Raw genomic sequence first — 15,787 nt, forward strand, 5'->3', positions numbered from 1 at the left:
TTTTTTTTTTTTTTTTTTTTTTTTTTTTTGTTTTTTTTTTTTGCATGCTTGATGCCCTCAGTGGCCAGAGGAGGGATTGAACCTGGGTCCTCTGCAAGAATGATCAGTGCTCTTAACTGCTGAGCCATTGTTCCAGCCCCAGTTAACTTGTTATTTGTTGAGCACATGCTGTTTGCCAGTCATGAGGCTGGGAATCTTGGTGATTACAAGACATGATTCTCTCTCTGCCCACACCCCTCACCCCTGGCTGTCTGGGTCACGTGAACATGGGCAGAGCTGGATGCTACTAACTGTGGTAACCACGACCTGGTCAGAAGACTGAAGTGGCCTCCTTGAGGAGTGGATGGGAGAAGACAGAGAAGCCAGGCAGAGGAGAGCCTGTGTGGGCCAGTGCTAGATATGCCGGAAGCTAGGAGAGCCTGTAGATGAGGGGGAGGGAGAAAAGGCAGCTTGAGATGGCCATTCGGAACCCTGTGGGTCTTGGATTTCTGTCTCTTATTTTTAGTGCTAAATCTAAATAAAACTTTACACTTGCTAGGCGGGTGCTGTACCTCTGAGCTATGTCACTGTCCCCCCCCCCCCCATTTTTAACCAATCGTTAAACAGGTTTATTTTATTTTAATTATGTGTTGTGTGTGTGTGAGAGAGAGAGAGAGTGAAAGAGAGAGAGGAGAGAGAGAGAGTCTGTCTGTCTATGTATACTGTCAGTGACAAGTTTGTCTGCCTGTGTAGACTGTGTCTTGAACAGGGCACAGCCCAGGCTGGCCTTGAACTTTGAATCTTCTTGCTGTAGCTCTGAATTGCTTGAATTACAAGGGCTCTAGCCCTGGGCCCTGCTTAAATATTCGGCTTTTGTTTTTTAAATTACATTTAAAAATTGTGTGTGTGTATATTTTTCTTTCCTTTCGTGATGCGGATTCAGGGAATAGAACCCAGGTCGTTGGACTTGGCTGCAACTTTCTTTTCTCACTGAGCCATCTTGCCTGCCCAGAGATGTGGATTTCTTCAGCACTGTACTAGGTGAGAAGTGGGACACCCTAACTCACAGTTAAGGGGGCTTGGCATTTCAAGGAAAATGGAGGTTGGTTGTTGTAGAGGTGGGGGCCACAGCAAGGAGGCAGTAGGTGAAATGAGGAGGTGCGTGTGGGATGGAAGCTGGAGGTGGAGCTGGACCAGTAGCAGGTTGGCTTTGGTAGAGCCGATGGGGTGTAGGCTAACTTTAGTTTCTGGTTTGTGCACTTGTATAGCTGGTGTCCTGTTTGCTGAAGTAGGGAAGACTGGGAAGGGAGGTGCATGGTCTGGGTATCCCCATTGAGCACCAGTAAGTTGGAGGTGGCTGATAGACCCCAAGTGGGGTGCTAAGTCCATAGTCTGATGTTGCATCCAGTGTCAAAGGAGTTGAGCAGGCAGGCAAGAAATGAAAGAGCCCAGAGCCGTATCTGGTGGCTAAATTCTGGAGACTGGCCAAGATGCCGGGAGAGGATAAATAAGTGTGTGTCTGTGTGTGAGTGCATTTGTGGGTGTATAAATGTGTCTGTGTGTGAGTGTGTGTATGTCTGTGAGTGTATAAATGTGTCTGTGTGAGTGTGTGTGAGTGTATTTGTGGGTATATAAATGTGTCTGTATGTGAGTGTGTGTGTGAGTCTGTGAGTGTATAAATGTGTCTGTGTGAGTGTGTGTGAGTCTGAGTGTATGAGTGTGTCTGTGAGTGTGTGTGAATTTGTGAGTGTATAAATGTGTATATGTGACTGTGTGAGTCTGTTTGTGAGTGTATGAGTGTGTGTTGTGTGTGTGTGCATTTGTGTGTGACTCTTGAGTATATGAATGTTTATGTGCCTGTGTGTGAGAGAGAATGTGTGTATGAGTGTGCCAGAGTGTGTTGTATGTGTGTGTGTGTGTTGCTCTGAAGGCCCAGTGAGATGGTTGAGAGGGACCCCGTCGTGGAATGAGAGACTTGAATGGACTCCCTGAAGTTGTCCTTGGGCTCTACATGCACACCACACCACACAGCGGTGCACACCACACCACACCGCGGCACAAGCACAACCCCAGGCCTGAGCAAGACAAACGTAAACGATTTTGATGCTGGTGAAGTTGGTAAGACCAGAAAAGGCACCACTGGGTTTGACAAAGCAGCCTGCTGGTGCCATTGGGAAGGCTCTGGGATGGAGTAGAAGCAAGACTGGATGGAAGGGAGTGGCTTCAGACTGTACAACTTCTCAGGCAGATTTACTCATAATGGAGATGGGCTAGAGGCCTCTGGGGCTTCTGGGAGAGATCGTGGAGAGGGTTGATTTAGAGAAATGGTCTTGGTCACTAAAAGAAGCTCTTCCGCGAGTCTGAGGGGAGGATCTGGCTTTTGCAGTGTGTGTGTGTGTGTGTGTGTGTGTGTGTGTGTGTGTGTGTGTGTGTTTGACGTCTCCTCCGTCCTCCACTGAGAGCACAGCCTGCCAGTGTGAAGGTGTGGGTGGGCAGGCCCGCAAGGGCTGCGATTCTCTGTCTCCTTTCCTGTACCCCAGCCTGGTTGTCCTGGGAAGGGTCCAGGCTCAGTGTGTGGCAGTGGCCAGAGATGCTAAGGGTTAAAACTGCATCAGAAAGTCCGCTGCATTTTTCTGGTCGTTTGACTGCATTACTGAGCAGCCCCAACCGAAGGACAGATTGCGTTTGCTTAAGGAAGTCTTCAGTTAATTCTTTTGGGCCTTTCATTTGATTTATTTGCCAACTGTGACAAGAGAAAGACCACTGAGATTTTTCAGAAGTTCGAAGTCGGTGTGGAATGCACAAGACCCTGGGTGAACGGGTGCCCCTCATTCGTACTGCTTTTCTCAGAAGTACCCCAGCATCGCAGACTGTGCCTGTATCCACGATGGCCTCTGACTGGGGGTCTATGTGGCAGGTGGGTGGGTGAGGAAGGAGTTTAGACATCTGCGGTGAGGTCCAGATATGCGCCCAGCTGTCTGACATCTCCAACGGGAGGTTGATCCCGTCTGTCTCCTCCTGCCCTGCAGTTGTGTGGGGTGGAATCAGACAACATATGGAAACCATGGACTGGGGAGGCTTCCCATCCAGACTGCAGCCGTCGTCTGTCTCCTCAGATGGGAAGCATTCAGGCCCGTCCTTAGTTCCCAAAGCTTCTGCAAAGCCACCCTCGGAGTCTCCTCCCATTCCTTCTCCCTCCTTGAGGCCACTTTCAGTTTGGGTTTTGTTCCATCCTCTTGGTTGAGACTGTTGTTGTGGCCCAGGGTCTGGCATTAGAAATGCTGGCTGGGAAATGCCAGTCAAGACAGGCTCCACCTCGGATGGATTCTGTAGGCAGAAGGTGATGAGACTGTCTCCCCAAAGGGTCAGGCAAATTTGGTGTGTTCCTCAAAGAATTCTGTACGCCACCTGCAGGGGAGCTTCGAAGGCTACCCAAGAAGGCTGGTTGTGGGTTCTAGAGATGTCTCTGCATTTACATTTATTTAATCTGTGTATGCACATGTGGGCATGTGTAGGTGTGTTAATTTATGGGAGAGACTTGGTTAGTTCTCTTCTGTCAGCATGTGGGTTCAAAGGCTAGAACTCACTCAAGTTCTTAAGCTTGGCAGCAGGCTCCTGCACCTGCTGAACCTTCTCGCTGGCCCTCCAAGTCTTAGAAGTCTGTGTTCAGTAATGTCCGTGCCACAACGTTGAATGGAGTATAAACAGGCCTTCAGCCTCGCTGCGATTACTGGAAAGCTATTTCCAGCTTCAGAAATCTATTCTGTGGATGTGGAATACTGAGTGGAATTCTCTTGTCCACCTTAGAAGGTGAGGCTCGAATGATTTATTTTAAAATGATTTTTATGATGAAAATGCTAATCACAGTCAAAAGAAGTTAGACTGATATAATGAACTCCTTTGATCTCATTGCCTCGAAATGCCAGGGAGATTTCATCACACCGTGGATGAAGCGGCTTCCTATGTTTGTGAGGGAAATGCTGATGTGACTTCCTGTGTTTATGTGGGGAAATGCTGAAGCGACTTCCTGTACTTATGTGGGGAAATGCTGAAGCGACTTCCTGTGTTTATGTGGGAAATGCTGAAGCGACTTCCTGTGTTTATGGGAAATGATGAATCGACTTCCTGTGCTTATGAGGGAAATGCTGAAGCGACTTCCTGTGCTTATGTGGCACAGGCATCCATATCCGTTTGATGTTACTAGAGAGAGGGAAATACTTTATGAAAATGATAGCTCATGAGGAAGTGAACGCCACACTGACGTGAAGCTCACCTAAGACTCTGCAGTTCTGAATGTTCTTTTGGCGACAGCCGGACATGTTGATTCATACCTGTCAGCAGTGGGCTGAGGCAGGAGGATCGTACTGAGTTTCAGGCTACATAGTATTCCCCTATCTCAAAAAATCCAAACCAAATCAAATGAAAATAAAGTTAAAAATACCCCCAGACAGCATCAGCAAGCAGCAGAGGAAAATGCGGTGTAAGAAATAAAACTGAGGGCTGTGGGGAAGGCTTAGTGGCTAAGGGTGCTTGCTGCGAAGCCTGGTGCCAGAGGTCCTTGGAACACCTGGTGGAAGAGAAAACAGACCCTGCTAATTGACTTCTTATCTCCAGGACACCTAGTTAAAGAGGAAAGAAAAGTTAAAAAAAAAAAAAAAAGAATTGATGGTGAGGTGGTCAGATGGATATGGTGCAGGCCTCCAAGCCTGAAATTTAATCCCTGGAACCCCTGTGATCTCCATGTGCACACTTTGCCCTTCCTCAAAAATAAATACATGTAGAAAACAAGAAACAAAATACAAGTTTTCTTTAAATGAAGAAATTGTAAGCTAAGCATGATGGAGCACTCCTGTGATCCCAGCACTTCCTCCATAGTGCTGTGGGATAACGCTCTTGTACACTGTGAAGATTTGTCACTCGTATTTGTTTAATAAAACACTGATTGGCCAGTAGCCAGGCAGGAAGTATAGACAGGGTGACCAGACTGGGAGAATTCTGGGAAGAGGAAAGGCAGAGTCAGTCACTAGCCAGATGCAGAGGAGGCAAGGTGAGAATGCCTCACTGAGAAAAGGAACCAAGCCAAGTGGCTAAGCATAGACAAGAATTATGGGTGAATTTAAGTTGTAAGAGTTAGTTAATAATAAGCCTGTGCTAATAGGCCAAGCAGTTTATAATTAATATGAGCCTCTGTGTGTTTCTTTGGGACTGAACAGTTGGAGGGCCGGGCAGGATAGAAACTTCAGTTACAGGTAGGGCATGGGAGGAAAATTCAGAGTTCCAGACTAGTGGGGCTCATTGTAAATTCTAGACCAGTCTAGGCTACATCGTGAGACCTTGTCTCAAAAACAAAACAAAACAAAAGAGTACGGGTTGCTGACTTAGTTAGTGGGACAGTAACTAAATTTACTTGCGGGCAACCAGCACTTGTTTTGATGTCAGAACCTGTATGGCCCATGCATTGGATGTCCCTCACGGTCAGGGCTGTGCGATACTCAGTAAGAGTGTGGCACCAACATAGGTACAGAGTCATGGGAGATGAGAAGGTGGTGCGAGTGTTCGGGCTTACCTCTCCAGTGACCCTGATCCTCCAAAGATGTAAGCACTTTGAGCATCACGGTTTTGTTTCTTTTTTATGCGTATGAGTGTTATGCCCATGTGGATGTCTTTGGACCACATGCTCCTTAGTGCTCCTTAGAGAGCAGAAGAGGATGTTGGATCCCCTGGATCTGGAGCTACAGATGACTGTGGGTGCCATATGGGTGCTAGGAACTGAACCCAGGTTCTTTGCAGGATGACCATTGCACTTAGCCACTGGTCCACCTCTCCAGCCCCGAACGATACATTTTGGAAACTCGGATTGCCTGGTTCAACAGTTATTCGGGAGCACAAAGCTTTTTTGTTTCTTGCGGTTAAGTTCAAAACGTGACTTTGACCATGTGGCAGCTAGTTCCGCCCATTGGGCTAACGGGAGAGGGCAGTGACTTGTCACTCCCAGCCTCTGTGGTCCTAGGCCTTTGGGCTCTCACCTTGGTACATAGCAGTGCCCTGAACAGTTTGAGAGGCACTAATTCTCGGGTGGGTGGCGGGTGTGTCTCTATCATAGCTAGCCCCATCAAGGACTTTTTGGTCTTTGGAGAACAGCCTCTAATATAACCCCTTTGAAAGTTGCTTTTTTCAGAAAGGAAAAAGATAAGGGTTAATATTCAAGTAAAATAGAGGGTTTCTCTGAGGTTCGTAACTATAGGGAGGTGCAACACACCCTTAAAATGAAACTCGAGGTTCAGAAATCTTTGCGGTTGGAACTGGGTGACAATCACTGATCATGAGAAAGAACCCAGGGACCCCAGGGCCTCTTGGATTGTTTTATAAGCCACTGTGGGATCTGATGCTCTCTTATAAGTCCCCGTTTGTTAGTGTCTGGATGGCCCTGTATGCCTTACCTGTCTTGGCCAGGGCTGTGCGGTGCCTGGAGGCCAAGGTCCTGGGGACCATGCTGCCAAGGCTTGCAGGACTAATCACACTGGTTTGAGTTTACCTTCTAGACTGGGAGTTTGGGGGGCAGAACTGGGTTACCTCTCAGCGCTGTGCCCCAGCACACAGTCTGACACTGGTTGGTGCTGTATACATGCTTATATAAGAATCAGATTCCCCCCCCCCCCCCCCGTTAATTTTTTTTTTTAATCTCTGGTTTTCTTCCCATTGGTTCTTGTTGTGGAGAGAGACCCAGGCCGCTGTGCTCCCAGGCCCAGCATTTTCAACCTGGAGGGAGAGCAGACCAGAGCAGGCTCCTTTCCCTCGCCTTGCAGTGGCCCTGCAGCACGGGCCTCCAGCTCTTGAATGCAAATCCTATCCCTTCCCCCATCCCTTTTGATAAGTGACATTTTGTTAAATCAGTTATTCAAGGCCTTATCTATATTTCTGTCTGTGCTGGCTTGGTCAAAATAGGAAAGAGGGATATTAGATTTCTGCACCGCCCCCCTCCTCCTTCCCTTCCAGCAGCCCCGCCTAAGCTGCCTGACACGGGAGGGGCGCTGTGTCCTTGAAGCAGCAAACACTTCCTGCAGAAAAATGTGGAGGGCTTGGACTTACAACGAAGGCTGCTTTTTAGCAGCTGTGATTTTTCCATTTTTCTCCCCCCACCTTCCTCTGTGTTTTGATTAGTGGAACTTATTGTGCTGCGGGGTGGGGGATTGTGTGGAGGGAGGAGGGGTGCCCAGGGGGTAGCATTTCCGGGGAGAGCGCAGAGTTCGGGAGGGGCAAGGGAAGGAAGGGATTTATTGAAAATACACGTCTACTTCGGCGATGATAAAGCAGCAGGCTTGTAAAAATGCAACAGGGAAATCATTGCGGCCATGTGGGCCGGGCTTCGCTTTCTCATTAGCAGAGCCCAGCCCACGCAGAGGAGGGGGCGCGGAGGAGGGGGCGGCCGGGCTGCCTTGAGAGTTGGGGTATTCAATAATAGCAGAAACTCTAGGGGATTCTCTCCACCTCCCCTTCGAACCCCCTCCAGCTGCCTTTTCTTTTTCCAGTTGCTTTGTAACCTTTTGGAAGCTGCTGGTGGGGGTTTTTCGTTGCTTCCTTCCTCAACCCTGCCACCCCAAAATGCAGTGGGAATGGTGTAGTTTTGAAGGTAAAGAGAATTAAAATAAAAATTTCCCTTGGGAACAAGAGCATTTTGGCAGCACCTTGTGGGTAAGAGGTTGGATTGTATCCTTACATTCCAGAGAGCAGGAGGACAGCCAGTATAGGGGTTCAGGAATGTGCCTTCTCCCTGGGATGTCAGAATCAGGGGATTCTCACTGCGTGCTGGGCCTTGTGCAGCTAGCTCAGTCATTATATCCTTCCTATTATAAGTGGCTGACAAGATGCTCACTTCCTTCCCCTTGGGGAAACTGAGGCACAGCCACTGCGGTAGCTTGTTTACAGACATGTGCATGCTAAACTGTGGAGTTGTTACCTAAGCCCTGGACTGACCCTGGGAGTCACTTGTTCTGAGCTGACCCTTAAGAGTCTCAGAGCAGAGTAGAAGGTCTGGAAATACCCTTGAGGCTGTCCATGGAGAGCCATAGACAGTGCTGGAGGGTCTCAGTCCCTGTTATACAAACAGTGCTGGAGGGTCGCAGTCCCTGTTAGAGAGGAACTGATCCGCCCTCTCTGCCCTGTCTACTTGTTCATCAAATGTTTCTGGAACGGTTACAGTGCACCAGCATTGTACCACTGTGGAACCATCCAGATGAGTCTGAGGAACTCGTGGTCTAGTGGAGGACTGTGGTGGGCACAAAAGCATGCTAATGGCTGTACCTGCCTGGAAATGGACCAGGAAGGAGAAGTTGTCCAGAGCGTCCATGGACCCTGTCTCAGAGGTGGTGCATGAGTGGGGCAGGTGGAATCAGCAGGGGCTTGCCGTGTGGACATGGAGGAGTCCGGGCAGGTTACATGGTGACTGAGGGAGTGGAGACCCGGCCTCGGGAAATACCCTGTGTAACTTCAAGATTTATCTGTTCATCTTGGTCCTTCCTGGCCAGTCTTGCAAAAACACCCTACACCCACTGGCTCAAACACTTACTTCTCTTTGCTGGAGGGTAGGGAGGCCAAGAGATCAGTGTGTAGGCAGATTCTACATCTAGTAGATTCTACATCTAGTAGATTCTACATCTAGTAGATTCTGTATCTAGTAGCAGGTTACTCCGTGGCCGTGTCTGTCTGTCTTCTGTGCGTTCACGCATGGTGGGCGGAGGCTTTCTCTTCAAAGTACTTTTTTTTTTTTCCAAAGTACTTTTGTAGAAACAAGAATCATGTGCACGAGCTCTTATTCTCATGACATGATCCCCCCAGAAGGCCCTGCTCCCTGAAGCTGCCTATGAATGTGGGGGACAGAAACATTCGTTCCATTTTTCTTTTCCATCACCTGCATTTTAATGCCCTAGGGCTGTGCTGTCTATTACATGGCTCTGCATGGCTCTTTACATTTAAATGTATTAAAAGTTGAATAGAGTTAAAAATGCGGTCCTCCAGGTCCACTAGCCACAGGCCAACTGCCGTGGAGCTGGTGACCAGCCAGCAGCCAGCAGGGGGACAGAACACAGAACCTGTGGCCTGGACTGTGATGGGACTTGGGAGCTTTCACTTCCTGGAGGACTTCTCCCTTCCCTGAGTGCTTGCTTCATTCCCACTTATTCCAGACTCCTTCCCTGAAGGCTGGATGGGCTTCCTCTGTCCATCTGGACCACAGTGATCTCTTCCTGGGTCTCTCTCCCCATGGGACTCTCAGCTTCGTCAGGACACAGGCTATGCCCTATCACTGTGCCCCAGAACTCAACTTGGGTCCTGGTGCAAATGCCAAGAGGCAAGGGGGCTGGAGAAATGACTTAAGTCAAGAGCATGTCCTGCTCTTGCAGAGCTCCTGAGCTTGCTTCCTGCCACCCACTTTGGATGGCTCACCAACTGCCTGCGACTCCAACTCCACCAGGGGATTGCATACGCTCTTCTGGCCTTTGGGCACCCACAGTCAGGTGTACACATACACAATTAAAATAAAGTAGATCCTGTTTTAAAAGGTAGCGATTAGGCAAGGAGGACCTGTAAGGACGTGGTCTTAGCCCTGTAGACCACATGGGGGTTACTGAAGGAATCAGGAGGGTGTGTGGGGGAGCCAGTCAGATTCATGTGTTTAGAAAATGCATTCTTGGGCTGGAGAGATGACTCAGTGGTTAAGAGCACTGCCTGCTGCTTTTGAGATCCTGAGTTCAATTCCCAGCAACCATGTGGTGCTCACAACCATCTATAATGGGATCCAAAGCCCTCTTCTCTCTGATGCCCTCTTCTGTCATGCTGGCATACATGCGGATAGAGCACTCATATGCATAAGTAAATAATATCCAAAAAAAGAGAAAAGAAAATACACTTTTAGGAGGTCTGTTGTGATGAGCATGTGGGATAATCAAAACCCAAAGAGGAGAGTCTCTTTTCACTCGTGTTCTGTGTGTTTTTGGTGCCGGGGACTGAACCCAGGGCCTTCTACACACCAGTCGAGTGTCCTACCCATAAGCCGTATTCTCATGCCGGGGGATTGAACCCAGGCCCCAGGGCCTTCCACACGCCAGTTGAGTGTCCCACCCATAAACTGTGTTCCCAGCCTGGCTCACATTTTGTAGGTTCAAGGTCATGAATGACTGGCCCTGCCGCTCTTCAGGCCTGTGATATGACACCATATAGCAGGGTAGGTGTGGAACAGAGCCTCTCAATTCATGGTTGGAGGCAAACCAGAGTCCTCCTTAACCCTGCACACTTCCAGGGACCAGAGGCCACCAGGCCCCTCAGTCAGTGCCACTCTGGGGAACAAGCCTTTACCACAGACTGTGGAGGTGGGGAAATGACAGCCCCAGCTGGAACCCTAGCAGGAGCTGAGCCTGCAGGCCAACAGATGGGCCTAGGCTCAGGGCCTTGGCCACAGTAGGAGAGGAGGCACCTTAAGGTGGCCTCGCCTCGGCCACTCTTCTCCGTGGTGGAGGCTTCTGAGAGGCGCTGCTGACGGGGTTCTCCTTCCCCTCTGTGTCCCTCACTCCCGTACCCCCACCTCTGAGGCCTAGTCTCTCTCTTGCTCTGTGGGCTGGAGGCCTCTGCCCCCCATGGTTCTGTCTATGCTCAGTTCATTCCTGCTTCCCTTCTGGGTGTGTCTTGAGCTCTGACATCACAGGCTGAACCCCACAAGGGAGTGCGAGTAGCAGGGGGAGGCAGTGTTGGGCATCCAGCCGTCCCCTCTCCAACCTACAGGGTCCTTCCAGGGGACACTTTCAAGGACTTGCATTTCAAAGCTTGTACACCGTGTTGAAAGGGAGCCTGAGAGTGGGAGACCCATCTGGGAGTCTCTAGGAAGCAGTTACGGGAGCCAGGAGTCCAGGACATAGAGGCTGAAACTGGCACAAGAGGGCCCTTTACTTTTCAGAAAAACAAGGCAGCCTGCTTGGCCATATCAGCCTCGCTTTGCGTTTGGGGACAGGACTCATTTGAAAATGTAAGCGCCACTTTTGAGTTCGCCATCCTCATCTGACCGCTGAGCGTCTCCACGAGGGTGGTGGCCTTGTTCTACCCACTGCACAGATGGGAAAAAGGAACACAGAGGAGTTACGGTTGCTGCAGACTTCGCGGCTGGTAAATAGGGCAGAGGCTCAAACCCAGAAACTCAGACCTGGTGACTGTAAAGGCAGGTGCTTTCCCACTTGGTTGCTGTGCCTCGCATCAGCTGGCGTCAGTGTGGCCTCAGTTTTGTTCAACAATATAAATACTGGAATGTGTGGGTAGGGTGCCACGCTGGCCCCCTGGAGTATTCGTGGGCAGTTTGTTGCCTCTGAGCATCATTTTCTTCATCCTCAAATTTCCTGAAGGAAACCTTCGTTATTTGTTTGTCTGGAGACAGGGTCTCCTGTAGCCCAGGCTTCTGGAACTTGTCCCTTGAATAAAGATGACTCCCTCCTCCTCCTCCCCAGTGCTAGGGTAACAGGGGAGGGGGCACCACCACAGCCAGTTTATGTGGAGGTGAGGGTCAAACCCAGGGTCTTGAGCATACTGGTGAGCTCTCCGCCAGCTGAGCTCCTACCCCCAGCTCCAGAGAGGTTTATTTTGAGATTAAGATGGGATAAAAGATGCAAAAATGCTTGAGAATTCTAAAGAACTTTCTCCTCTGCATAAAAATTCTCTGCAGTCACCAGGCTCTGTGCCTGTGGACTCTCAGCTGGATCTGGGCTGCAGCATGATGTGTTAACTCAGAGAAACTTTGAACCGGACCGTGCTCTTGGGTCTGTCCATTAATTTGGGGGATCTTTGTCTAGCAGGAGCAAAAGGACCTTCTGTGACCTGGGGAAAGTCACTTCATCTTTGTGAACTTCTGTTTTCCCTGAAATGGTCACATCCTCTCTGGTGGGCTAGTTGGCAGGTTAGCTGATGCCTCAATGAAGTTGTCATTCCGTAGCCAGATGGTGAGAAGGGCCTTGAGAACTGAAATTCTTGGATAATTCTAGATTAAGCCCCAGGCCCATCTTCCTCTTTTGCCCGGAATGATGTAATTAAGATGTATTATATAATGACTTTTAACTTCTTTTCGCATCCCCTTCCCTAGGGTTTCTCTGTGTAGCCCTGCTGTCCTGGAACTTGCTCCGTAGAGCAGGCCAGGCTCCAACTCAGAGATCCGCCAGCCTCTGCCTCCTGGAGTGCTGGGATTAAAGGTGTGTTCCACCGCTGCCTTAATTCTTTATTGATTAGTTCAATTAAGATACAAAAGATACCAGGGTGACGGTAGGGCACGCCTTTAATCCCAGGACTCCGGAGGCAGAGGCTGGCTGAGTTTAAGGCCCAGGACAGCCATGGCTACACCAGAGAAACCCTGTCTTGAAAAACAAAACAAAACAAAAATTCATTTTTTTAATTTTTGTTTTATGTATATGAATGTGTGTGCACCTCCTATGTTCCTGGTGTCTGTGGAGGCCAGAAAGGGGCGTCTGGATCCCCTAGAACTAGAGCTATAAATGGTTGCGAGCCATCTGACAAGGGTGCCGGCAACCTGTGCTCTCTGGCTCTTGTCCCTGTTGTTTTTAGAGGGGACCTTGCCATGCAGTCCAGGCCGCATTGGATTCTCCAAGATTCAGCTGCCTAAACCTCCCAAGTGCTGTTATGCCTGGCATGAACTATGAACTTTCTTTTTTACGTTTACTGATTTGTGTGTATGCGTGTGGGGGTGTGTGCCATGGGAGCCAAAGGACAACTCTGTCCTCTTCTTCCACCTCGTGGGTCCTGGGGATCAAACCCAGGCCTTGACTGTTACGTGTGTTTACCTGTTGAGCCGTCTTTCCAGCCCTCTTAAAAGATTAAAAAAATATTCTTTGACCATTTTGTTCCTGTTATGTATTTTGGTCGTTCTCACTCCGTTACCTTCTCTGTCGCCCTCGTATTCTTTCTGAACCCCTTTTTCTCCTCGGCCTGTCTCCTCCCTGTTTTCGTGTGTGTGTGTGTGTGTGTGTTTGTGTGTGTATGTGTAGTCTCTTGTTTTTAAGGCTAGAAAAGATGATTCAAAGCTTCATTCAGTAAAGCTTTTCTTTTCTGAGATTGCAATGGTAAGGGGTAAGCGAAAGTACTGGGTACCCTTTTTGATAGTAGGCACCTGTCAATCACTCATGTTGACTGTCAGAGCTGGGAAAATGCCGATGGAGATCAGGCAGCAAAACAGCCCAGCATTAATTCCTTTGGGTTAACATTTTCGTAAATTTCCTTTCAGCATTTCCAGGCAGATAATGCAATCTGATTTTTAAACTCTGTAACTCAGTTAGTGGAGGGCTGAGTTCCCTGCACTTGGAAGTTCAAGGCCATCCTCAGCTGTACCTCAAGCTTCAGGCTATCTTGGGACATACAAAACCCTGCATTCAAAATACACACACACACACCCTGCATTCAAAATACACATAGAGAGAGAGAGAGACCCTGCATTCAAAATACAGAGAGAGAGAGAGACAGAGACAGAGAGACAGAGAGACAGAGACAGAGAGACAGAGCGCGAACCCCTGGGGGCCAACCGTATGGGTGTTTGGTATGAATATGTATGTTTTTGGCAGTGCCCTGAGTATCAGGCGTGGAGAGCAAACGCTCCCACGGAACCACAGCTGGAGCTTGAACCCAGGCCCCTTCAGCCACTGGAAACAGCGGTGACCTTTAGGGCCTGGGAGGTGGATGGAGGAGATGCTTCCGAATCAGCCGGAGTTATGCATGGCTGCCTGACGACCTGAGTTCAGACCTGGCCTACTATGAATGTGGTTCGCTAACTTGCTCAGTACATTGTCTTTGAATTTTTTCTTAAATATTTAATATCTTTTCAGGTATACTGGCTATGTGCTGGGTGCAGTTTCGTCAATTAGCGTAATTAGTTTGTCTCTGATTATGAAAATATAGCTTATTTATTGTTTCTAACTACTGTAAAAGCTTTGGTGAATATAAACATACATACATAAATCTTTAAACATGCTCAGACTTTTTTAAGAGGTAAATTGCTAGAGAAAAGTAAAGAGAGTGGACATTTCTGAGGTGTTTTTTTGAGACAGGGTTTCATGTAGCCCAAGATGGCTTCAAACTTACTTTATAGTTGACTGGCTTTGAACTCCTGACCCTCCTGACTCCACAAGTGCTGGGATTACAAGGACATCACCACGCTCCCCTCCCATTTGTTCAAGTTTCTATTTGACCTTTGGGAAGTTTTCATTTTCACCTGCACTGTGTGCAGTGAGAGTGTCCTGCCCAGCCTCAGGGTGATTGTTTATCAAGGAGCGGGCGGGCGGGCCTGGAGCCTGGGTAGGATGAACTGTCTTCTGTCATAGAGCACGTGACTTTCCTGGGGCTCCAGGGAGGGGCTTACATTTCAGCTGCTTGCTGGCTGCCACTCGCTACTGAACAAGATCTTTGGAATTTACTTGTAAGCCGTGTGGATGACTTAGATTGTTATTTTTAAAAATGATGCTTTTTGCAGAGTTAGACTTTCCTCATGACTTTGTAGAATCCTCTTCTTTTTGGAGGAAGATTTGAGGGATGTGTCTTCTTTGATGCCGGGGACTTCCTTCCAGGCCAGGGAACAGCTGTGTCGGGTACCTGGTCCAGGTCAACAGATCAATGTCATTCTTTTAAAAAAAATGATATATTTTTAAAATTGTGTGTCTGTGTGTGTGAGCGCGCACACACGTGGAAATGTACATGTGAGCCAACACTGATTTATTTTATTTTCATCTTATGTGTATAATAGGTGCTTTGCCTGCATGTATGTACACTACATGTATGTAGTGCTCCTGCAGGCCAGAAGAGGGCATTGGATCTTCAGCACCCTGGAGCTGGAGTTGCAGGTGGTTGTGAGCTGCCATGTAGGCGCTGGCAACCAAACTTGGGTCCTCCGGAAGAGCAGCTAGTAGTGTTGGGAACCATGGCCCACCTCTCAGCCCTGCCTCCGTGTTGCCCTTGACTCTAAACTATGGCCCATCTCTCAGCTCCTCCCCCATCGCCCTTGACTCTGAAGACTTAGTGTTATTAGTACCTAAGAGTCTGGGCCAATTTTCAAAGAATGCGTCTTCTTTCATTTTTTTAAAATTTTTTTTATAAGAAAATAAAAATTACAGTCACTCCTTGCAGTGCAAGAAATATTAGATTTGTCTTATATAAAAGGAATTATTGAAAAAATACTTCCATCAACATGCTGGAGAGGATAGATAATGAAAGCCGGTCACTTCGGTGAGACAGACTCCGGTAATAAAAATGACACCGTTCCTCCCGGCATATTTTTAATAATAGTTATTTTGTTGCCATAAGTTCGCATAGCTGAATGCCTTGTATGCACTTGGTTTTGCATCTTTTGCTTTAGGCTTCACTTGTGCTCATGCTGCGCATGCTCTGGCCGCCGGTGAATGTGGCCGGAAGCCTCACTGCGTGAGCCCAGCCCCCAGAGTCCAAGGAAAGGTATGAACGGAGAAAGGACAGACCCGACCAAGTTGTCCCCTGCCTTCCGCATGCCCACTGCGGCACACTCCTCCCCACTCAGTGCAGGCATACAGAATCATAGGTACTTTCAATATTTTGTGTACTGTTTGCTTGAGTCTCTCCCTAGGGGTTAAGACGTCGCTTTACATAGTTAGCAATAATTTAGACAAATCTATGTATTAACTTAAAAAAGATCTATTCATTTTATTTGTTCATATACATGTGTGCCTGTGTGAGTTTATGTGTACAATATTATGTGCATGCCTGATGCCTTAGAGACCAGAAGGCTTCAGCATCAATGGTATTG

General features: G+C 48.4%; 1 protein-coding gene across 16 annotated transcripts in view; it reads left to right on the forward strand.

Moving 5' to 3' along the window:
* Trerf1 (transcriptional regulating factor 1) overlaps positions 1 to 15,787 on the forward strand; it is a 216,991-nt gene that overhangs the window by 7,033 nt on the left and 194,171 nt on the right. The window contains exon 3 of one of the 16 annotated variants that reach the window (XM_050122803.1): positions 923 to 1,020. The exons of the other annotated variants lie outside the window; for them this stretch is intronic. The gene's annotated coding sequence lies outside the window, so the exon portion shown is untranslated. The remainder of the gene's footprint in view (positions 1 to 922; positions 1,021 to 15,787) is intronic. 16 annotated transcript variants of the gene reach the window in all.

This window comes from Alexandromys fortis, unplaced genomic scaffold, assembly GCF_014885135.2.
Source record: "Alexandromys fortis isolate MF-2015 unplaced genomic scaffold, M_Fortis_MF-2015_v1.1 scaffold_212, whole genome shotgun sequence".
In the NCBI taxonomy this organism is placed as follows: domain Eukaryota; kingdom Metazoa; phylum Chordata; class Mammalia; order Rodentia; family Cricetidae; genus Alexandromys; species Alexandromys fortis.